At 45.6% G+C, this 24,213-nt stretch overlaps 1 long non-coding RNA gene across 1 annotated transcript in view; it reads left to right on the top strand.

Annotated features, from left to right (window-relative positions):
- LOC126314277 (uncharacterized) overlaps positions 1-24,213 on the top strand; it is a 42,848-nt gene that overhangs the window by 5,687 nt on the left and 12,948 nt on the right. Inside the window, exon 2 of the long non-coding RNA XR_007555748.1 lies at positions 11,412-11,478. This is a non-coding gene — a long non-coding RNA (uncharacterized LOC126314277). The remainder of the gene's footprint in view (positions 1-11,411; positions 11,479-24,213) is intronic.

Below are 24,213 nucleotides of genomic sequence, written 5' to 3'. Positions count from 1 at the left end.
GACGACTTTAGCACGATGGACGAGGGTATTCAGAACGCCACGTTTTTGTGCCGGATGGTGGTGGCTGAGAGCGTGCAGATACTGATCTGTGTGTGTGTGTGTGTGTGTGGTGTGTGTGTGTGTGTGTGTGTGTGTGTGTGTGTGTGTGTCTCCGTTTTCTGTAGACACTGTGGCTGAGGGGCCCCTTGGTTTTCCGTCGAATGAGGACGTGAAGCAAGGGCAATGTACCCTCTGTCTCGACTTCCATCTTACACTTGATGTGGCCGTGAATGCTGTTCACGTGTTCCAAAATTCACGACCATGGGGCTACATGATGAAAGTGTCATCGACGTAACGCTAAAAGCAACTTGGTTTAGCTGGAGCCGTGTCCAAGGCGAAGTCTTCAAATTTTGCCATAAAAAGTTTGGCTATGGATGGAGCCAGAGGGCTTCCCATAGCCATGCCGTCCAACTGGTCGAAATACTGGCCGCCATGTAGGAAGTACGACTATGTCACTGTGTGCTTAAACAGTCCCACAATTGTGCTATCAGATAATTGGGAGAGGAGATCTATACAGTCTTTGACCGGAACACGTGTAAACAGGGAGACCACACCAAAACTAACCATCATATCTCCTTGACTAAGACGCAGTTGTTTAATTCTGTTGAGAAAGTCGACGGTGTTCTTGATGTGATGCACACAACGACCCACATGCGGTGCATGGAGGCTGGTCAGGTGCTCTGACAGTCTATAAGTGGGTGACCCAATGGTGTTCACAATGGGACGAAGAGGAGAATCCGGTTGTGGATTTCTGGTAGTCCATAAAGCGTAGGTGGTCTCGGCGCCTGAGGGAGCAGAGTCTTAATAACGCCCTCTTCCAGCATTGACTGTTTTAGAAGCTCTGATGTCTTCCTCATTATTCTTGACGTCGGGTCCCGTGGCAGTTAACGCTATATATCCTCTTCAAGCATTAACTGAATTTTGGCATCGTAGTCAGCTTTATTTACAATGACGGATGCATTGAACTTGTCGACTGGCAGAACCACGATGAGTGCGTCGTTGCGGAGTGTGTGAAGACCATTGCGTTTAGCCCTAGTCAAGTTAGACCTCGGTGGTTTAGATTTTGAAATGATGCCACACGTTTCGCGATGAATTTCGTCAGCATTCTCACTAGGCATCTTACGGATTGTTTGTTCAACCCCACTTATATCATCACAGACAGGGATGCTCTGAAGCGCTGGTGCGAAGTTAATACCTTTCTTAAGCGCCGAAATGGCACCCGCATCGACCTCTTTCTCCGTCATATTGATGACAGTTCCTTCTGTTGATTTCTGTTCTGCACCGTGTTGTTGTTAAGAAATCCGCGCGAACTACCCTTTCTGTTTCTCTGTGGCCTTCTTTTGCTGTGGTGGCCGCGTCGACCCACTCAAAATCTAATTGTCAGAGTACCTCTGTCAACTGCAGATGTATAGCCAGCAGTTCGCGACCTTTTAAATCCAGCTGCCTCCTAGTGAAGTGTATCGTTTCCCGCAACAGGGCAGAGCTGGCTGAACGGTAGATTCACCTGGCTGCCGAGGTAAATCGTGGAATCGCGTTCTCATCTCGACAGCGTAGCAGGGAGGCTAGAGAGCTTAACAGGTTAGCCTTCTTCCCAAGCAGGTTCCCTAGGCGCCACGTTTCCCCCCCGTAGAGGTACGCCATGTATGAATGCGTGGTTTCGTGGCGATATGAATTAATAAGATTTTCTCGGGCTTCCAGCCGCGTCAGGTGGTTATAATCCAACGAACTTTAGACCGAGCTCTCCTCGGCCACATCAAGTTTACGATGGAAGTCGAGACAGATGATGCACTGCCCTTGCTTGACGTACTCGTTCGACGGAAAACCAACGGGCACCTCAGCCACAGTGCCCGCAGGAAACCTACACACACAGATCGGTAACTCAGCCACCACCATCCGGCACAAAAAGTGGCCTTCTGAATACCCTCGTTCATTGTGCTAAAGTCGTCCCAGACGCAGCAAGTCTGCCACTAGAACTGAGCCACCTCCGAAACGTCTTCCGGGAAAACGGTTACAGCCACGGACAGGTATCACAGGCTATATCTGGCTCGACACGCAAAAAAACAAACTAAGAGAGGTGAGAACACCACCGAAGAAGCAAACAAGAAACTTGTGTTTTAGCCTTTCTGTGGTACAGTGTCGGGAAAGATTAGCCGGCTCCTGAAGAGATATAACATTTCATCGGTGTTCAGGTCCCCAGCAAAAGTTCGTCAGCTCATGAGGCCTGTGAAGGACGATCTAGATCTTAGAACGCTTCGAGTGTACAAGATACCATGTCAGTGTGGCTGTTACTACTTCAGCCAAACAGTACGCATGGTAGAGCAACGTCGGGAAGGAACACGAGAGGTGCTTACACCTACGCTATCCAGAAACTTCAGCCGTGGAAGAACACGCCTTAGAAAGTGGACATCGAATTCTATTCGACGAAACATGTCGATATGAAGGATAGCGTCATAAAAGAAGCTATTGGAATAAAAACCGCTGAAAACACCATCAACAAGGACGGAACCCGACTATCGCGATGTTAAAACGGGCGCGACGGACGCGGAATGAAAACATGACTCTATACAGTGTGTTACAAAAAGGGACGGCCAAATTTCAGGAAATATTCCTCACACACAAATAAAGAAAAGATGTTATGTGGAGATGTGTCCGGAAACGCTCAATTTCCATGTTAGTGCTCATTTTAGTTACGTCAGTATGTACCCTACTTCCTCTATTCACCTCCAGTTGGCAAAATAGAAGGAAGGTAATGTTAACTTCGATGTTTGTGTTGACATGCGACTCATTGCTCTACAGTACTAGCATCAAGCACATTAGTACGTAGCATCAACAGGTTAGTGTTCATCACGAACGTGGTTTTGCAGTCAGTGCAATGTTTACAAATGCGGAGTTGGCAGATGCCCATTTGATGTATGGATTAGCACGGGGTAATAACCGTGGCGAGGTATGTTTGTATCGAGACAGATTTCCAGAACGAAGGTGTCCCGACAGGATGACGTTCGAAGCAATTGATCGGCGTCTTAGGGAGCACGGAACATTCCAGCCTATGACTCGCGACTGGTGAAGACCGAGAACGACGAGGAAACCTGCAATGGACGAGACAATTCTTCGTGCAGTTGACGATAACCCTAATGTCAGCGTCAGAGAAGTTGCTGCTGTACAAGGTAACGTTGACCACGTCACTGTATGGAGGGTGCTGCGGGAGAACCAGTTGATTCCGTACCATATACAGCGTGTGCAGGCACTATCAGCAGCTGATTGGCCTCTACGGGTACACTTCTGCGAATGGTTCATCCAACAATGTGTCAATCCTCATTTTAGTGCAGATGTTCTCTTTACGGATGAGGCTTCATTCCAACGTGATCAAATTGTAAATTTTCAGAATCAACATGTGTGGGCTGACGAGAATCCGCACGCATTTGTGCAATCACGTCATCACCACAGATTTTCTGTGAACGTTTGGGCAGGCATTATTTGTCGGTGATGTCTTGATTGGGCCCCATGTTCTTCCACCAACGCTCAATGGAGCACGTAAATATGATTTCATACGGGATACCCTACCTGTGCTGCTAGAACATGTGCCTTTACAAGTACGACACAACATGTGGTTCATGCACGATGTAGCTCCTATACATTTCAGTCGAAGGGTTCGTATGCTTCTCAACAACAGATTCGGTGACCGATGGACTGGTAGAGGCGGACCAATTCCATGACCTCCACTCTCTACTGACCTCAACCCTCTTGACTTTCATTTATGGGGGCATTTGGAAGCTCTTGTCTACGCAACCCCGGTACCAAACGTAGAGACTCTTCGTGCTCGTATTGTGGACGGCTGTGATACAATACACCATCCTCCAGGGCTGCATCAGCGCATCAGGGATTCCATGCGACGGAGGGTGGATGCATGTATCCTCGCTAACGGAGGACATTTTGAACATTTCCTGTAACAAAGTGTTTGAAGTCACGCTGGTACGTTCTGTTGATGTGTGTTTCCATTCCATGATTAATGTGATTTGAAGAGAAGTAATAAAATGAGCTCTAACATGGAGTTAAGCGTTTCCGGACACATGTCCACATAACATCTTTTCTTTATTTGTGTGAGGAATGTTTCCTGAAAGTTTGCCGTACCTTTTTGCAACACCCTGTTTGTCGAGGAAGAGAGCACCAGTGACGTCACAGCTAGCAGTGCGGCTGTATAACGACGCGGCCACGTCGACACAGCAGTCAGTCTTACCACTTGACAATGACCGGGGAGAGCTCGGTCGGAAGCTCGTGCGATTTTAACCGCTGGAAGCCTGAGAATATTTTATTAATTCATATCGCCGAGAAACCATGCATTCATACAAGATCGATGGTGTTGTCATGGGACGCCCCCTCTACCCTCTGGTAGCTAATTTATTCATGGAAGACTTCGAGGACAAGGCACTGGACTCAGAAACTTTTAAACCAACGGTCTTCTGGAGGTACGTGGACGACACATTTGTGGTATCGCCGCACGGGATGAATGAATTACATCGATTTCTTGAGCATTAGAATTCCATCCATTCTAGTATCAAATTTACTATGGAAATATAAAAAAACGTCTACCTCCCATTTTTGGATGTTGTCGCTCGCCGTAAAGTTGATGGCACATTAGGACACGCCGTATACCGGAAACCAACGTATACAAATCTATATGTTCATGCCAGTAGCTGCCATCACCCTTCACAGACCGTATGTGTTCTTAAGACCTTAGTGCATAGGGAACACTGTATTTCCGATAAAGACAATTTGCAACAAGAGCTCACATACCTTAAGAGCATTTTTAAATCGAATGGATTTTCTCCGCAACAAATTTGTAGAGCATTCAATGTTAAACCTAGGAAGAAGATAGTAATTCTTTCAAATCTAGTACTTTTTTGCCGATGTGGGTGTATTCTTGAGAAATTCTGTGTTGTGGTGGTCTTTCACCCCCCCCCCCCCCATCCCCCCCAACGAAGACTGCTGCAGCTTTACTCTGTGAAGGACGATTTACAGCTTCGTAAAGCGGGTGTGTATCAGATTTATAGCGGAAATTGTGAGATATCGTACAGAGATCAAACAACACGCACCGTTCATGAGAGATGTGTAGAGCATCGAAGATACAAACGCTTATTACAGCCAGACAAGTCAGCTGTGGCCGAACATTGTCTTGGTACAGGTCATTCCATGAATTACAGTGATGTGAATATTTTAACATCCACGTCTTCCTTTTGGGAATCTGCCGTCAAGGTATAGAGATTAGAGCAGCTAATAATTTAATAAACAGAGATAATTGTTTTAATTTGGACAAAGCATGGAATCCGGCTCTTGGGGTAATTGAACTGCAGAGAAGTCGTCACGGTGTCACCGCCGCCGATCATACATCGATAAGCGAATCAAATGTCTGTACGCCTTCGCCACAGGCGGTGCATGTATAAGCGTATTTCTTTGCCGCCGACCAACATCTCTCACTCGCATGCGCAGTACCGCCGCGGTGGAGCATCTAAGGCCGCGCTTGGCATCTTGTCGTCAGTCTTATGACTCACTCTGAGGATGGCCGGACGATACGCGGCCGAAATATCAGCGGAGGAAATTTTATTTGCGCGGCTGCGTGCCCAAAATTTAATGGACTGTTCATTACGCCGCGAGAAATTGAAAATGGACAGTGGTTATGAAGTTTTTTAAGTGAGAAAACTGAGGAAAAATAGGGAGGAAACGTTTATGAAAAAGCACATCACCGATTCAAAAATGAGCTTGTAATGTCTTCACTTACGTTGTACTATATCCCACAGCATGTCTCGTTTCACCAGCTATCGATGCCCCTTAATAATTACATTGTTTCATCGTATAATGCGGTCAATAATTAAGTTTTGCATGTTAACCATACGGCAAAGCACTCTTCTCTTTGCGTGCTGTCATTTGCGAAAATCTTGTTTCCATATCTCAAACCGTTTGAGATGTGAGGAATGTTGAGAATATCTCATTCTGGCTTTTTCGCTGGCTCGGACGGTTGCAGATGAGTGCGCTACATCAGATTAATTTTTCCGTCATTGGTGACTGAGACTTCCACCAAAGTCTAAAGAAAAATTCATTATCTCAGCTGAATTTTATACGCGGCAACATATTATGTAATGTGTACCAAACGCAAAATCTTAGCAACCCCTATTTTCTATTTTAAACTTTTTCATATTTCATGCAATGTCTTACTTAAATCAAAGTACCATAATAACTGTCACCATTAACGAAATGATGGGCACGTCACACGAAGCTGGCATATAAAGCTATAAGTAGGGAAAAAAGATTTTTTTTTTACGGAATAGTATCTGTAAAATCGTTTGAGGAAGAACGCAGGGCGTGTGGCTCGCTTCTGCCATCGCAGTGTGTCGCCAGCCGGCTGGAAGTGGCCAGACAAGGTCGGCCCCGCCTAAAGAAACAAATGAAATCGCTCAGTAACTGTTCCCTGCGCATCGGCCACTGTATCCAGCACGGATTCCACCATCTGCCACAGCATATTACACGGCTTGCAAGGTATAGGGTAGATGTGGACCAGTGATTTTCCACAGCTGCCACTATGCTCTGTATGTAAGTAAAGATTTTACAGCGGGTTTGTCGTTCAGAAATCGCATTTGAGTGGTGTTTGTTTGTGGGAAGACTGTGTGACACCTTGTGTACGAAGGGGAAACGTCTACCAGCACGTACCAAAGTCCGAGACTGCAGTTTGTCGTTACGCTGCTCGCGCTGTCACGTGAATACGGTGCCTATCGGTTCGCGAGGGTCACGTAGGCTGTTAATGGCCCTACGTGACTAGCGCCTGAGAGGCTCGACGTGCTGTTTGGTTGGCTGTGCAGGACCACACAGACACACCAGGTTCCCTGTGTCATGGAACGCAGCGAGCTCACTGGTGGCCAGAAGAGCGCCCTCACGGACAGTGCGGCGACGTCCAGCGACAACTGCTGTCGAAGCCCACATCGACGCGGCAGGAGACCGAGGCGGTCGACAGTGGAACTCCCAACAAGGAGACTGGACATACCAGAGTGGCACTATGTCGTCTTTGCAGACGAGTCCCAGTCCTGTGTACAACATCACATTGGACGTATCCATGCATGCAAGCTCTGAGGAGGACTAACGTTGCCAGACTGCTTTCGTCATCTTCTCATGGGCTCATCATCTGAATTGTTGGTATGGGGTACCACTGGGTAAATAAGATGATCGCGTCTTGTCCACACAGATGGTAATTTGCACTGTACCTATCACATTTCTTGCGCCTTAAGGACGGTGGCTATGACCCTTCTCCGAGATCTTCGTGACATTATCTTTCAACACATTACACCAACATCGCATGTTGCCCATGCTGTGCTGACCTGTGCCGCACACCGGAGTATATTTACCGAAATTATGGCCAAAATGGCAAAAATGGACGTTTGGTCAACTATTGTAGCAAGTACATGAAAGGTTCTCGGTTCACTTGCCTCGTCAAATTTTCAGAAAATTCCACGCTTTCGATGATACCCTCCACCATCGTCGTCAGGGACTAAAACTGACTGTCGTGAACTGGCAAGGTTCCCTCTTTCATACTCATAGGAAGGCATCTGATTTGCTGGATTACGTCACGGTGGAGCATACAGATGTGTTGCCCCCCTACGTAGATAGATTTTGCTTGCAATCTAGCGCTGCATGCAGCACCATCTATCGCATCAGGCTGTGAACTGCGAGAAGTAAGACAATAAACCAACGTGCAATTGAAAAGAACTTTGCGAGAGGCCTGGGACAATCACCTGCTGTGATCGGTAACATTAGACAAGTGAACGTAGCAGAACCAACCTAGATTACACATACTGACATACACTTCTCAATACGCACATATATAACACAGTACATAGCTATAATTAGTTTGAAGGCGCATTTAAAAATTGCGAGAAAAGTATGGCAAACTAACTACATATGGAACAATCACACACGTGACGAGCAATTCGGTGCCCTAGTAGAAGCAGTCCTGTCATCACGTCACCAGTAAAATCGGTACAGCAAATTAAGGGTATCACACGAATCAACTTTGAAATTTTCAAGTACAAAAGGTTAAGAACTAGTGGAAAGTGGCATGGTACAAACTGAAAGACAGGCAGACAAACTAAAAAATGCATGCCGAGTCATCCCAGGCCCATCTCTATGGACGGCAGTGGAGTAGTTTAGGGGTATTCACAACTACAGTTAACCTAGTAGTGAAAGGGAGTGCTTTAAAGGTTTGAAACTATCAAAAATAATTTTGGCCAGGATTTCGGTACATGTAATCCACTGTTGGTTGGTTGAATTGTTGGAGGGCACCAAACAGCAAGGCCATCGGTCCCTCACATTATGGAAGGATGGGGAAGGAAGGTGGCTATGCCCTTTCAGAGGAACCATCCCGGCATTTGCCTGAAGCGATTTGGGGAAATCACCGAAAACCTAAATCAGGATGGCGGAATGGGTTTGAACCGTCGTTCTCCCTAACTAGAGTCCAGTGTGGTAACCACTGCGCCACCATGCTCAGTATATAATCCTCTTTGCGTCGATACAGAGCGTTCCAGACTGTTGCTTTAAACAGACACCAGAAACACTGGCTACGAACTGTGCAGAGACAGCCACAACAGGGGGTGAAACCCGTGTAGGGGCTACACGTAACACGACTTCGGTTCGCTGTCAGGCCACTTGCAGTGCTGCAAGTTTATTAATGCATCATGTCGCTTTCTTATTGGATGATCTTTAGGTTCTGTGTTTGTTTTCGTTCCGTAGTGAACGGAACTTAACAGAAGCTCGTTTCAAATCATTGTGCTTCTCATTCCTTATTGTGTGCTTTGCACTCTTTGAGTTACGTTGTAAGTATGTTGCTCATATTCTGATTGAGCTCTGTTGACATCAGTAATACTGGGTCGGGTAAATGGGTCCATATTTGGTTGTTGTTCATATAAAACAGAAGTTGGTTTCTTCACATGATGTTCTGAGATTTATGATTTTTGTTACCACTTACGAATCTGTGTGTTAACTACGCGATTTAGACAATTGTTAAGAACGCCGCTTTTATTATACTTTATGTGGTGTCACCGCCAGACACCACACTTGCTAGGTGGTAGCCTTTAAATCGGCCGCGGTCCGGTAGTATACGTCGGACCCGCGTGTCGCCACTATCAGTGATTGCTTACCGAGCGCCGCCACACGGCAGGTATAGTCTAGAGACTCCCTAGCACTCGCCCCAGTTGTACAGCCGACTTTGCTAGCGATGGTTCACTGTCTACATACGCTCTCATTTGCAGAGGCGACAGTTTAGCATAGCCTTCAGCTACGTCATTTGGTACGACCTAGCAAGGCGCCATATTCAGTTAATATGAATGTATTCTGAACAGATAATATTGTGAATCATGTACCGTCAAGAGCGACGTTTATCATTAATGGATTAAAGTTAAGTATCAAAATAATTACGTCCGCTTTCTGAATTCTAATTCCTTGTCATGTTCCAGATCTGACGTCAGTATAGTTCTTTCCTCCTCACGCCAGCCTGCGTGAGCTAAAACGCGTGCATTTCGGCCTCCTCTTGTAACACGGTGTTGGCTCTTCTGCCAACACAACACTTTATATCTGTTTACATACGTGTCTTGTACTTTCACGCTTTTAATGAAGAACTCCATCTTAGCGGGTGTCGACAGTATTGCTATTCCACATTATTACATCTGTTGCGGAACTTGTATCTAATTCTGCATTGAGTGCTGTTGCTTCTCGTCACTGGATTCCATGCGTTTCACAATGGCTCGAAGAGTGTCGATGTAGGTGTAGATGTCTGTTTCGTAGTCTCAGTAACTAGCAAATGTTTTCACACGTTATTAACAGGCAGTGCAGATAGTGCATTTTAGCAGAAGTCAATGAAAATTTTGGTGGAGTACGAAAAACGAATGGGAACAAAAATAACAAAGGATACGAAGAGTACACTAACAATGGATTTCAATCGAGGTTCTTAAGCTGTAACAAAAATACGTGAGTCTGCAGAACACCGCGAGACAAAACCAGCGTCCTTTAGCATGCAACAAAAACAAATACAGAAGCATTTAGTTCACCCTATAATACGGATGTCAGCAAAAATTAAACAGAATACGAGCAACGTATTTGCAATGCAATTCAAAGACTGCAATACACATAGAGAGGTCCTCAAGTGGTTTGAATGGCTGTGAGCACTATGGGACTTAACATCTCATGTCACCAGTCTCCTAAAACTACTTAAACCTAACCAACCTAAGGCCATCACACACATCCATGCCCGAGGCAGGATTCGAACCTGCCACCGTAGCGGTCGCGCGGTAGTGATGTCTTAATCGGGAACATAATTTCAACTCGATTACAGCCAAACGGTAGAAATTGCATTATTGGGTTTTAAAATAAATGCACTTTGGCACCAGACCCACTCATATAAATGAAAAATATTATCATATAGTACTCGCATTTTGCAGAGCAAGAATACAGATTATCACGTCATATTTCCCCGAATTCAAAGTTCACCGCCAGGCCATTTGGAGCGCTAGTGTCGGTCTCTGCGACCGTACCTTAACATAGTCGCTACTCTTGTGATATTTTGGTATTCTGTGTGGCGGATCACCACCCTCCATTCAGTACGATACAGAGTCGTATCAGCGTGGAATGCCTCGCGGCACCCCTGTCTGTCACACGAGCTTAGTTCGACTCGATGTGCTGCCGCTTGTCACTGCCTGATGTAGCTTCACTGTCTATTAATTTTCGAAGCCTGAATGAACAAAAAATTAAGTACTCTAACTAGAAGAGAAACCAGGCATAGAGCAAGTATTTATTTCTTCTAGTCTTCCGTTATTCCAAATCTTCCTCCCGCTTCACTCTGTCCACCTACTTCCCCCCTTTCTCTAGCCATCCTCTCTCTCTCTTTATCCACTCTTCTCTCCCGTCCCTCCTTTATCCACGGCCTCCACACCTCCCCTGTCTCTTGCCATCTCGTCCTCTCCCCTCTCTCTGTCCATTTCCTCTCTTCTGCTGTCCATGTCCTCCTCCTCCTCCTCCTCCTCCTCCCCTCGTCCCTCTCCACGCTATCACGCTCGCCCCAGCAGGAAGCTGGTGGTTTTTAGCTCTTCATTCTAGACAGCGACTAATATGTGTGCCAAATATGACTGAAGTCGTTCCAAGGATTAGGATGAGCATTTTACCGCTAGTTTGCTCGTATACGTACACGTCACCTAATTTCAGACAAATTTCGATCATATTTGTATACATATTTAACCTGTATGCCTAGCGAATTTCACCCTGCTGTTGTGTTTTCATATAGCTAAATGTTTATGACGTCGTATATCCTGAAATATGTGTTGTACAAAAAGATAATTTTCCAGGTAGATCCAGCAGTATACGTGGCCACTATCTGCGAAATGCGTTGTGAACACAGTTGGCAGTAAAGAGGTAATAAATTAAAACGTCACACATCATCTGACAGTTTCTCGCGCATCTCACTGTTTATGACGTAATATCTCTTGAACTATTTGTTATAAAATTATATATTTTTGTAGGTACGTTGAGCGGCATATATGGATGATGTTTGCGACTAGAGTTGGTTTCAAATAAGTGATAAATTAAAACGTCATGCATAATCTGAACGTTTTTCACTCATGGTTCAGGAGACATGTCAAATACTGAGATGAGTTGTAGAATTATATATTGTAGGTACTTTCAGCGACAAATGTGGATATTGTCTGTAAAAAATGTTGCGAATAGAATAAGTAGCAACTAAGTAATAGATTTAAACGTCTTACATGATATGGTAGTTTTCCACGCAGTCAGTGTTTATGAAGTCTTGTCGCCTAAACTACACTCCTGGAAATGGAAAAAAGAACACATTGACACCGGTGTGTCACACCCACCATACTTGCTCCGGACACTGCGAGAGGGCTGTACAAGCAATGATCACACGCACGGCACAGCGGACACACCAGGAACCGCGGTGTTGGCCGTCGAATGGCGCTAGCTGCGCAGCATTTGTGCACCGCCGCCGTCAGTGTCAGCCATTTTGCCGTGGCATACGGAGCTCCATCGCAGTCTTTAACACTGGTAGGATGCCGCGACAGCGTGGACGTGAACCGTATGTGCAGTTGACGGACTTTGGGCGAGGGCGTATAGTGGGCATGCGGGAGGCCGGGTGGACGTACCACCGAATTGCTCAACACGTGGGGCGTGAGGTCTCCACGGTACATCGATGTTGTTGCCAGTGGTCGGCGGAAGGTGCACGTGCCCGTCGACATGGGACCGGACCGCAGCGACGCACGGATGCACGCCAAGACCGTAGGATCCTACGCAGTGCCGTAGGGGACCGCACCGCCACTTCCAAGCAAATTAGGGACACTGTTGCTCCTGGGGTATCGGCGAGGACCATTCGCAACCGTCTCCACGAAGCTGGGCTACGGTCCCGCACACTGTTAGGCCGTCTTCCGCTCACGCCCCAACATCGTGCAGCCCGCCTCCAGTGGTGTCACGACAGGCGTGAATGGAGGGACGAATGGAGACGTGTCGTCTTCAGCGATGAGAGTCGCTTCTGCCTTGGTGCCAATGATGGTCGTATGCGTGTTTGGTGCCGTGCAGGTGAGCGCCACAATCAGGACTGCATACGACCGAGGCACACAGGGCCAACACCCGGCATCATGGTGTGGGGAGCGATCTCCTACACTGGCCGTACACCTCTAGTGATCGTCGAGGGGACACTGAATATTGCACAGTACATCCAAACCGTCATCGAACCCGTCGTTCTGCCATTCCTAGACCAGCAAGGGAACTTGCTGTTCCAACAGGACAATGCACGTCCGCATGTATCCCGATCGACCCAACGTACTCTAGAAGGTGTAAGTGAACTACCCTGGCCAGCAAGATCTCATGATCTGTTCCCCATTGAGCATGTTTGGGACTGGATTAAGCGTCGTCTCACGCGGTCTGCACGTCCAGCACGAACGCTGGTCCAACTGAGGCGCCAGGTGGAAATGGCATGGCAAGCCGTTCCACAGGACTACATCCAGCATCTCTACGATCGTCTCCATGGGAGAATAGCAGCCTGCATTGCTGCGAAAGGTGGATATACACTGTACTAGTGCCGACATTGTGCATGCTCTGTTGCCTGTGTCGATGTGCCTGTGGTTCTGTCAGTGTGATCATGTGATGTATCTGAGCCCAGGAATGTGTCAATAAAGTTTCCCCTTCCTGGGACAATGAATTCACGGTGTTCTTATTTCAATTTCCAGGAGTGTAAATGTCGTTCCACGATGTAATTTTCTGCTACATTCAGAGCTATAGGCGAATACTGTCTGCATAAAAAATTTGCCACGAAAACGTTAGCAACAAATACCCAATTAATTAAAACGTCACTTGCCAAGTGAACAGCAACACTGTAGTAAGCGACATTTTTTTTGTTTTCATCATTTTTTGGTGTTATGAGAAAGAAAAAGTTTCGTAAAGATTTGAAATTATGTGTCAAGTTTATTGCAAGTCTGTAAGTGATCTGAGCTACAAATGCTGGATGACTGAAGAGTGGGTGTTCTCGCTCGTGGGCTGCGCTGGTTTTGCACTCCCACCCCCCACCCCCAACCCTTGTGGTCCTTACCACCACAGTGCTCCTTTCCACTCAGTAAATGATACGTGCACCAAGTTTGGTTGAAATTCGTCCTGTGGTTTAGGCAGGTGTGTTTAACGAACATACATACATACACATATACATACAAACATGTATATAATTTGTGTGAAGTACACAGTGAGAAGATTTAGTTATTTACTGTCCTTCCAGTGCAGTTTTAACACTCGCAATACCAAGCCATTTTCAGTAACGTGTATTACCAAAGAGAGGGGGGCGGGGGGCTACTTTGTACCCACCGTAAAGAATTTATAAAATAAAAACGTTTCATTAATTGTTTTTAAATTGCGTTAATAGCATACTTTTGAAAGATCTATTGAACATAGTCAGGATCCAGTACCTCAATATGTCTTATAAAATGCATTTTTGAAAACAGTTTTAACCTTTCACTTACTTCACTTCTAAGTTAAGTAAGTCTATCTTGAGAAAAATTAGTAGTAAAAGTCGTTATAATACTATTGAAGTGCACTTTACTATAATTAAAATAGTTACAAATACCTGAGGTAATATAGAAATATATGTTATGTACATAACATAGTGTCGTGAGAGTAATTATTCACGACTCTTTGGGCTTGGAACATACAACAGTTTTTTGCTGTTTTGCACATATGTACCTCTTACAATTGTGGCAGACTATTATTGTTTTGTTCACTTTGTTGTACTTTTCTGCTTTTGAAAGGCTTTCACTAACACACAAAAGACATCTACCTTTACCTCCATGAGCTTCCTTTGCACCGTAGTCCTGCTGGATTTTCCTCTGAGAATACCCTCCATTCTTGAAACTACAGGCTTTGGCAGTCCAGAAATATTTTTAGCCCTTTCTTCAGTGTATGGTTTCGCGAGCTGTAGTCCAAGTTCTTGAAGAATAAGTCGTCACTTACTAGGTTCTTCTTATCCCAGTCCGGCAAGTTCAACAAAAATAGTGTAGACCTATTCACCACTGCTATGTACACAAGAGTACAGAAAAGAGATAGCGCCCACCTTCTTGTATCCCTCTTACTTGAATATTTCCTCACCATTTGATCTATCGTGTCAACGCCACCTTTAGTCTCATTATAGTATAAATTTATGATCAGATGATAGAAATAGCAGATTTCTTTTGGGTTTTTTACGGGGGATATAATTGTGATTGGAATATTTCCAACACTAATATGTAATTCTCGTCTTGAGATGTCTCTCAGTTCTTGAGGTATGTGTTTCCAATTAGCTTGTAATGTTCCCACGAGAGTCAGCTTGTGATTCCTCTATAGATCTTCGGCCAAATCAGTTGAAGTGTAATATCTATATGTGGTGACCTTTCTCACTGAATTATGTAAAGGAACTTTCAGGCGTTTGACCACAGCTGCAGCGGAATTTGAGTGCTGTGTACCATTATTTCTTTTCCCAGCATAAGGCTCCGTGCAGATAACATATCTGGTTTTAGCGTCTGTGAGCATGCGTGTAAGTACACCGTATTTACCATGCTTTTCCTTCACGAAGACCTTGACGGGACACCTGCCACGGAACAATGGAAACTTTTTATCAATAACAGTGTGCATCCCAACAGAATAATATTTTGGACAAAATTCATTCTTTTTATCAAAAACTTCTTGTATTGCAGCAAACTTATCACGTTTATTGCGATCGCTTCGTGACTCTCTGTGATCAAATCTTATTACTTTAGTAAGCTGCTCGAATCTGGTACGACTTGTAGCAGTATAAACAAACGTTCCTTAAGTATAGAACCATAAATCTATAAATGATGACTTACTGTCGTTTTCCTTCCCCATTATAATAAATAGTCCTATATACGCTATGAACGCAGGTCTGTCTGTCTGTCTGTCTGTCTTGGGTATTTTCTGCCTCAATGCTTCTTGATTGGTATGCTTTATTATGATGTTGACAATTTCTGGAGACAAAAACTCTTCAAATATGTCTGTTATTGTTCCCAGTTTACCTTCGTCTCTTATGCCTTCTCTTTCCTTCACTGTGTTTTCTGCTACTCGTCTTCTAATTTGAGGTGGTTTGGAGGTATAAATTTTTCCAGTGCTTGTAATATCCTTGTCACTAACCTCGCAAACTGTGACGTCATCAGTTTCAGGTACCCAGAGTTCATCATCAGCTTCTGTAAGTGCTCTATCACTGTCCACATCCTAGCGCACAACACAATCCTCTTCAGGTCCACTCACTACAGCTTCAGTTTGATCAGATTCCATTTGAGAAGCCGTAGCTTCTTCCAAAATCTGTGATATTTCTCCATCAGTAAGTGAATGTCGACAAGTTTTGAAGCACAGTTGTATTGAGACTGAACTAAGTGCCACTGAACAGGAAACAATAAAGAAACAAAGGGAAATGAATCATTGTTGGGACCATTGTTGCTATCAGTCCAGAGAAATATAATTTCCATGTGTTCTAAGGTCATATAATGCTGTTATTTGTGGAGTAAGACAAACATTGTGGAAGTCTCATCTACTACCAAGGGGGTAAGACATTATGACCACCTCCCTTCAACTTAAAATTTCGGATTAAGCTTAAACGAAAAATGTAAAACAATCATAAAATCTGTAAGAAGATTTCATCAAAGACAACAAACATTTTTTACAAAACTTAAGAAAATAAAGTACCCGAGTAGATTTCAATATTTTCAAAAGGAGGGTACAAAGTACCCCCCCCCCCCCCCCCCTGGTAATGCGAGTATTGCGAGGGTTGCTGGTCAAGACTGTAAGTGATTAGGATTTCCATTACTATATTTGACCGATATACTACTAACTCGCAAAAAAGAAACGATATTGCTCGCATTACTAACGATTTCTTTTAACGAACATTTTCTGAGTGTGTCGTTTTTGACCTGCGATAGCACCACTACGCCATCACAAAAATTGCATCAAAACTGATAAAGTGGACCAACAATTTCTTGCAAACGTGTTCTTACGCTCTATAGAGAAATTTCAAGTAGCGCTTCTGACACGAAAGAAACGACAATGATGTCCCGATACCGGATACGCTCCGTTGCTGTAACCTGCTCTGAGGCAGACGAGAGGACCTTGCTGAATTGCCCTCTGCCACTTCCTTCATACCTACCGCAGTTCAAGGTCAGTGTCGCACGTGTACTTCCTTGCGTACGTATAGTACGACACAGTTGTCAAAAAAGGTTGAAATATCGCCTTTGCTTAATATACTCGGAAGTTCTGTAACCTTCACAGAACTCTTATAGTTATCTTCTTAATATATTCCTCCGCAAGTGAGTGTGCAGCGAAATGATTGGCCCCGTGTCACGCACACGGCGCTTTCAACCATACCGCTAGAAAATAGACTGAAGCACCAAAGAAACTGGTATAGGCATGCGTATTCAAACAGAGAGGTATGTAAACAGGGAGAATACGGCGCTGCGGTCGGCAACGCCTACGTAAGACAAGTGTTTCGCGCAGTCGTTAGACCTGTCAAGGCTGCTACAATAGTTCATGATTGTGAGTTTGAACGGGATGTTACTGTCCACGCACGAGCGATGGGACACAGCATCTCCGAGGTAGCGAAGAATTGGGAATTTTCCCGTACGAGGATTTCACGAGGGTACCGTGAATATCAGAAATCCGGCAAAACATATAATTCCCGACATCGCTGTGGCCGGAAAAACATTCGGCAAGAACGGGACCAACGACGACCGAAGAGAATCGTTCAATGTGACAGAAGTGCAGTCCTTCCGAAAATTGCTGCAAATTTCAATGCAGTTGGAATGATATGGGACCCCTGATACGTCTAGATACTACTCTGACACGTTCCTAAGCATCCTGTCTGATCACCTGCATCCGTTCACTTTCATTGTGCTTTCCGACGGACGTGGGCAATTTCAGCAGGACAGTGCGACACCCTACACGTCCAGAATTGCCTCAGAGTGGCTCCAGGAACACTTTTCTGAATTTAAACACTTACGTTGGCCACCAAGGTGCGCAGCCACGAAAATTGTTGAGCATATCTGGGATGCCTTGCAACGTGCTGTTCAGAAGAGATCTCCACCCCCTCGTATTCTTATGGATTTATGGACAGCCCTGCAGGATTCACAGCGTCAGTTCTCTACAGCATTACTTCAGATGTTAGTCGAGTCCATGCCACGTCGTGTTGCGGCACTTGTGCGTTCGTGGGGGACCTACACGATATTAGGCAGGTGTACCAGTTTCTTTGGCTCTTCAGTGTATATTACCATCGGATTGGCAGTTCTAACATAACATTTGCGTGTGGTACGTGACTCACATTGTCCCTTACATACTCACTTCAACGAGAGACACAACGGGCGTTAGTGACTACTTAAATATGCAACAGTAGTTTTAATAACCAACTTACAACAGAAATAGAAATAATTTTCCTGCAATTTTCTAGAAATTTCTCCCAGTAAAATAGATTAATGGCCGCTGTACATGTATTTTGATTGTTTTTTTAAGAAGAGTTGTTATTGCTTGTTTTTCCTGTGAAGAGGAGCCTTTTTCTTGTTGTCTTCCAGAGTAATTTGTTATAACTTCCTTTCTTCGCGTGACGATGTTTAACAATTTTGCGAAGAGGAGTGTTACTTCACAGTTTATTCCATTCTTTTGCATGAAGAAGTTGTTTCTCTGCTTTTCACGAAGCAGCTCACCTTGTACAAAGACCAGGTTATAGTTTTGAGAGGGTTACTTAAGCATTCTGGAAGAGGAATCAGGTCGAATCCTGTGAGGAAAATACCGTTACGAGCTACAAGCCTCCATCAACTTAGGAATTATTTTATGGTGAGCGTAAGACGGAGCTAAATGGGAAAAGTAAAAAGGAGCGTAGCTGTGATTCGAATCTTGCTAGTAGCAATGTCTATTTTTAGTATTTATGTTTCACATTTATTAACAAATGAAAATGTTATTAACTGACATTATCTCATAGTCTTCAATGATAATAAAATCTCTCCATTTCGAATTACTGACCGCGTAAAAATTTGATATAGAGAGGCGAAACGCGTTTATTAAATAAGAAAGTTGTACATCAACAACGCAGTTCAATCTCTAGAAATGAAAATAGGGTTTATTTTGTATCTGATGTTTCGCATTTTTGTACCCAATAAATTTTAAAAAGGACGTTATTTTTATTAAAAAATGTGATTCGATACTTGATAAGAAACGTTTCCATATCATCATAAATTCGGTATTTAAATAAAAGTAAAAGTGAATGCTAATAGCGAAATTCGAACTAACGATTTTACGCTTACAGGCCTCTACGAAATGGCTCTGAGCACTGTGGGACTTAACATCTGAGGTCATCAGTCCCTTAGAACTTGGGTTAGTTGGTTTTAAGTAGTTCTAAGGAGATTACACGCATACATGGCCAAGGCCTTTACACTATGCATTTCAATGCCAGTGAATACGTTAATGGTAATAAATTTTTTGTACGGTACTTAATAATGAAGAGAATTCTTGTGATATTCAAGAGCGATATATTCGAGGTGTTTCTTATTTAATTGTGTCGTATTTCGTTAGAATGTTGCTATCCCAACACAAACCTTAATATCCCGTTACGCCAGTGCTATGCAGCCTTCCTTACTTCTTTGCCTCTGGAGGTTTACAGGAGGTACAAAGTGTCTGAGAACCATGGCGCCCTGATTGCTTCCCACTCTTCAGCTCTAAGGCGTGCAGGGCTGCAGTGCTGCCTGTGACTTCCAATGTGCACTCACATTAATGTGACCATCTGTCGGATGACTTTGCGGCTAAGAGTGCTGGGAGACGCGTGGGAAGAGAGTCGCTGAGGTTCTGGAAGGTACCGGCAGGGATGTGGAGCCGTGCCAAGTCTACAGCCGTGGCCAGCCTGGCTACTTGTCTCAGCTGAGCAAGCATGGAACGAGCAGCCCCATCCAGCCACTCTTTGAAACCACTCGTACACTGTGAGCTGTGTGACTCGTTGCATTGTCCTGCTGGTAGATGCCATCGCGCTTAGGAAAAACAAACTGCATGTAGAGGTTGACATCGACGCATATTTGTGTTGATCCACTGTGGCTTCCAGAATGACAAGATCATTCAAGGAATTTTGTGTCGTCTTGTTGTCACTGTAGACTTGTACTGTGGGAAGCAAGGAGAGCATGTTGTTTGGTGGCCAGTATCCTCTTCTATAACAAAAGGTGCATGGGTGTATTAACAGGGTTCTTTACTTATAAGAACAAGAAGTTACTTAAGACGGCCGACTTTTACTTCACACAAGACCTGGACTATGCACACTATTCTGATGGCTAGGTACTGACTGTGAGCTAGAGGCTGAGCTAACTGCGATTTCGACTCCCATTAGGCTGTGACCGATGACTCAGTTCGTTGACTCACTGGACGCCTGCTGACTACCCCCCTCTCCACCCCAAATCTGCGGCGGCGATCTAAATACTGGAGGTCGAGAGGGCGCTTGCGGCGCATTGTTTGCGAGTGCGTCTTTGGCCTCTCTCCCGATAGGCTCGCTTGCTCCGGTGACTACAATCAATCTCACAACCTCTGTGTCACCTGCTGTGCTGGCGAGAGCTTATGCCAGCACATTACCTCCCCCCCCCCCCCTTCCCCCGCAAATGGCGCACCGTTGCCGTGTAGTGAGGCAGTTAATGACAATGGGGAGGGAGGCAGGATGCTGGACGTAGAGATGAGCGAGGAGCCGTAGCTGTGGAGAATGGCGTGCTTCTGGCTGTACCCTGCCTTCTGGCTTGTGAGGCAACAGCAACGCACTCCAGAAAACTGCTGCCAGGCCGCACATCCAGGCCTAAGGGCGTGTCCTGGGGCGACGAGGGCGACGGCGATGCTGATGCCATGTCCACCTCCATTGGGTCGGCGAGCGGGTACGGTAGGGCGAGGGCGTATCGTCCATCTGTTTCTTGGTGGCACCAGCGGGCATCTGCGAAGGCCGTGGGCCCCTGTGAGGCAGTGAACATGGGGGAAGAAAAGCAGCAGAATGGTGGAGAGATGACACGCACGAATTTGGTTCTCATGGCGGCGGTGCAAACCATTCGGAGCTGCAATCAAATATGTAAAGAGCCAATGCGTTCCTGAACCACGCCTCTTGCACCAGCGCTCACTGTTGCCATAAACAGTACAAAAAAAAACCAGATTACGCGGCACGAAGCGGTACCTGCGGCCCATTCGCGGCACCGGGTGCTGTGGTGGGTGTAGCAAGTGAAGCACTGACCTATGGCTGCGGCCGTGCAGAAGTTCCGGCAGTGATGGTCCGTCTCGTGGGTGTGAGCGATAGGAGGCGGAAAAGAGTTGCAGCGCCTGTTCCGAATTAGAATCTTAATAATTTTACAATAAAACACCATTCCGAGGTTTTTAATTTAAACTATTAATCAGATTTTATTCTGTATTATAGTAAATGTGTAGGTGGTGAGAAGCTTGGCCACTGTTGTTTGCAAGTCCGTATGAAGCGATCTGCTTGTCCGCTGGTCTGCGGGTGAAACGGAGCACTTGTTAGATGACGAATGCCGTTTCGTTCACAAAACTGTTCAGGGTTTGCCATGAAAACGTTCCCAATACCACAACGCTCCCGCCTCTGGCCTGGACTCTTCTGACGACTGTTGCCGGGTGTTTTCTTTTAGATGTTTCTAGCCATAAACGCCAGCAGCCGTCAGTCTAGTGGACCATAAAAACGGGAACCACGTGATGAGGCCATCTGTTGCCACTGGGTGGACGTCCAATTACGGTACTGGGCTGCGAATTCCAGCCTCTGTCGACGACGAACAGCGGTCAGCATGCTGACCTGAAGCGGGCGCCTGCTGTAGAGGTTCAGACACAGCAACGTGTGGTGAACGGCCGCTGAGGAGACGCAGTCGGCAGCCCCTCGGCTAAGATGGGCGGCCAGCTGCTCAACAGCTGCTCGTCTCTTCGGCCGTACACGTCTCCACAGCCATCATTCACTACTGTCATCTGTGGGGCGCGCTGCACTACACTTCCACTGGCGCCAGGTTTGGTTAGCGCCGTCTTACCGTTGACTTCATGCTTCAGCCACGGTGACAGCGAACAATTTTTAAACTTAGCCCTTTCTATCCCTGGCTCGAAAAACAATTGTCGTGCCCTTTTGGTCGCCAATTCAGTTTCTCCTTTTCCTATCAACGACTGCACCGTTTTCCGCGTCCCCTGACACGCTATGCGTACACCCTCCACTGCTAGAGCTGCACTGTGAGTGGTTACTGCATGTGTGACGCTATTTCAGTGATTACATAATACTGTCAAGTTACAAAGAACTTGACAGTATGAGCCCATTTATCAGTTTGACGTTGCGCTCCTTCTCTCCTAGCTGCCATGCACTGATTCGGTTGAGGAAGATGCCATAAGGTCAGTTTACCCCGGAGCCACTGCGCTGAAACAGTTTATTTGGCGTCTTCAGTCCCCAATACTCGGTCTATGTGCAATCTTGAGATGCAGATCTCCAATCTAAATGTACATGTGCACCACTGCAAACACTCTATTTTCAGTTGGTCATCCTGCTAAGATGCAGATGTGCTAATGCCGTCTACATTATTTAATGGGACCCACATAGCAAGTCTTTCTGTTCAGTACGGGACGTTGGCCAGCAGAGATGTCTATTGAGGCAATGGAGGACTGCAGGATAGGTGTGTTGAATCTGCAAATATCTTACATTAGGTGTCAGGTTACCAACTTGGGAATGCTTGGTAAACACCCCCCCCCCCCCTCCCTATTCCCCGAGAACCAGTGAGAATTGATTAAAGTCCCCAGAGTAGTCATCGAGGCAACTTTGTCATGTGACAAAGGTGACGACAACCGGCTCACTTACTCTCCCCTCTAAGCAATGAGGATCAAGCATTACCTCCTCCCCTCTTTTATAGCTGGGACACTTGAGTGCGAGGGGCTACTCCAGAGCTGTAAAGCACGTGGGGGGTGGGGGGGGGGCATCAACCAATGGCTATTTGTTTGTAACGAATTACATTAAGTCATGTCACTTGAGTTATATTTGTTAATACCAGTATTATATAATTAGAGGCACCAGCGGATGCCGCATCCAGGAAGTACTCTCATTATTCCATATTTTTTTGTACTTTTCACCCATTTTCATATTTTTTTGTGTATTCCTCAGTTTTACATATTTTTCTTTCTTTTTCTTATTGCTACCAGATTTTCCACAATTTTACGTATTTTCCACCACACTTTTCCCGGCGTCACGTCGCCATTGTGACTCTATCTGCCAATCACAGTCCAGCGTGGTTCCGATTTACGGATCACTGCTAAGCCACCACTCCATTACTAGTGTGTGTGTTACGTCATAGTGTTAGAAATGAAAAAATTGGTAGAAATAGTGACGTCTCGTCTAATACATAATAAAGAATTTCTAACCAAAGATATTCTATCTATAACAAATACCACACTGTGATACATAAATACCAAATACATCGTCAGATTCTGTGATGTCATAGCGATATTTTGATGCTTCCAATCAAAGCTACTGTGTTTGTACAACAGCACTACAAAATATGCCTCTGGAGAGGTGAGCAGTATCTGCAACAAACCTACCTAATGAACAGCACATCACCTGCAGGATGGTCCTCCACTCAGAGACCCAAGGAAACTGAGTTTTGTCATTTAATACTAACATGGCATTCTGAGTCATATGTTTCGTCATTTCAAGTATTTCCAGGTGGATCATCCTTTTGATATTCTTTACAGAATGTAAAATCTTACGATCAACATAATTTGAGCGATTAGTTTTCTGTTATCAGATAATTAGCAAAGGTTTAACCTTTCTTTCTTAATCTGTAGTTTCTCTCATGTTCAGATAACCTACGTTATTGGTCTGCCGCTGTGGTTGCCCCGGTTGCCGCCCGCAGTGGGGCTGAGCCCTCGCCTGTGGTTGATTGGGAGGTCGTTCCAAGGCCTGGTAGGCAGCGAAAGGCGTCCCCGGAGGCTGATCAGAAAGCCTCCCCGGTGTGTCTGACAAACCGGTTTCAGGCACTGTCTCTGGCTGAGCCAGATGCAGCTGCCTGCCCTATTTCAGAGGATCACTGTCAGCCTTCAAGGTCCGGGCAATCGCAGAGGGTGGGCTTACTGGTAGTTGGGAGATCCAATGTTAGACGAGTAATGGGGCCCCTTAGGGATACGGCGGCTAAGGAGGGGAAGAAATCCAGTGTGCACTCCGTGTGCATTCCCGGAGGAGTCATTCCTGATGTGGAAAGGGTCCTTCCGGATGCCATGAAGAGCACAGGGTGCAGCCAGCTGCAGGTGGTGGCACATGTCGGCACTAATGACGTGTGTCGCTTTGGATCTGAGGAAATTCTCTCTGGATTCCAGCGGCTATCTGATTTGGTGAAGGCTGCCGGTCTTGCTTACAAGATGAAGGCAGAGCTCACCATCTGCAGCATCGTTGACAGAACCGACTGCGGACCTTTGGTGCAGAGCCGGGTGGAGGGTCTGAATCAAAGGCTCAGACGGTTTGGCGACCGTATTGGCTGCAGATTCCTTGACTTGCGCCATAGGTTGGTGGGGTTTCGGGTTCCGCTGAATAGGTCAGGAGTTCACTACACTCATCTGGCGGCTACATGGGTAGCAGAGGCTGTGTGG

This window comes from Schistocerca gregaria, unplaced genomic scaffold (genome assembly GCF_023897955.1).
Source record: "Schistocerca gregaria isolate iqSchGreg1 unplaced genomic scaffold, iqSchGreg1.2 ptg000544l, whole genome shotgun sequence".
Lineage (NCBI taxonomy): Eukaryota > Metazoa > Arthropoda > Insecta > Orthoptera > Acrididae > Schistocerca > Schistocerca gregaria.
This window is presented reverse-complemented; position numbering and strand designations above follow the sequence as displayed.